The sequence below is a fragment of the Schistocerca nitens genome, chromosome 5, assembly GCF_023898315.1.
Source record: "Schistocerca nitens isolate TAMUIC-IGC-003100 chromosome 5, iqSchNite1.1, whole genome shotgun sequence".
In the NCBI taxonomy this organism is placed as follows: domain Eukaryota; kingdom Metazoa; phylum Arthropoda; class Insecta; order Orthoptera; family Acrididae; genus Schistocerca; species Schistocerca nitens.
Window position 1 is genome coordinate 836,370,370 of NC_064618.1, and position 1,303 is coordinate 836,371,672.

At 44.4% G+C, this 1,303-nt stretch overlaps 1 non-coding gene across 1 annotated transcript; it reads right to left on the minus strand.

Annotated features, from left to right (window-relative positions):
- Positions 1-421: 421 nt before the first annotated feature.
- Trnap-ugg (transfer RNA proline (anticodon UGG)) lies at positions 422-496 on the minus strand. The gene has a single exon. It is a non-coding gene; the product is annotated as a tRNA-Pro (tRNA).
- Between the last annotated feature and the right edge of the window lie 807 nt (positions 497-1,303).

Consider the following 1,303-nt stretch of genomic DNA (forward strand, 5'->3'; position numbering starts at 1 on the left):
AGTGGCCTCTGTGTACCCCAGAGCCAGAATGCGGTCCCCAAAGTGCCCTTCCAGTACATCAAACACTCTTCTGCAACGATGGGGTCGAACTCCGTCTCGCACGAACCACATCTTGTCGAAATCAGGTCAGTCTGGAAAATGGGGTGAAATCATCTTCCAAAACCTTCACGTAGCGTTTGGTAGTCAACGTGCCATCAAGGAATATCGCACCGATTATTCGGTGGCTGGGCATTGCAGACCGCACAGTCACCCGTTGAGGGTGAAGAGACTTCTCGATCGCGAAATGCGCATTCTCAGCACCCCCAAATGCGCCAATTTTCTTATTGACCAACCCATCCAAATGAATGAAACGATAATTAAATCAAGGCACTAAGCTGTCGGCAGGCGTTGATATACATCAGCGGCGACAGTTGAAATTGTGTGCCCCGACCGGGAATCGAACCCGGGATCTCTTGCTTCCATAGCAGACGCTCTACCCATCTGAGCCACCGACGGCACAGAGCAGAGTGCAACTGCAGGGATTCATCCCTTGCACGCTCCCCGTGAGACCCACATTCCCAACTTAATGTCCACACACTACATTCGTGGTGCCCCTGCCCAATACACTCATTACTCGCGGCAGACAATCTTACGGAGTTGATGAAGGTTTCTCGGGTCTCCAGGCGGGTGGAGACCCGAGAAACCTTCATCAATAGTTTACGCCGGGAAAGCCTACAGTCACAAATCTTACGGAGTACCTTAAGAGTTCCGGCAATGCGTGTACATCCAGCACAGAAGAAGAAGGTCAATGCCCGGTTAGCCTTAACTTTATATGAAGATGGTATCTGTTCTTTCGGACACGTCCGAAACAACAGATACCATATACATCCAAATGAAAGTGGGATTCGTCACTTAATCAAACAACAACGCGCATGTAGTTTGAACGACCTAACGCAAGCCGTTCAGAAGTTATGACGATTTTATTTCATATGGTTCGATAATTGTCATCCTGTACAAATTTTCATAAATTTAGCTTTTAAAATTTTTTTAATATAATGAAATATTTTGTCAAATATTTTCATCCCCTTTGGGGCTGACTTCTCCAAAAACAGTGAAACACGTTCTTTCGTTTCTAACCAAGAAACCCAATTCCAATTTTCATAGACTTAGCTTTAAAAATGCTTTCGTAACGAAACACTTCACAGAAAAACACCATCAGGAGCTGAGTTTCCTAAAACAGTAAAACACGTATTTCTTTATTTCTAATCGAGAAGTCAAATACAAATTTTTGTAGATGTAGCTTCAAAAATACTTCGTTAGTTCT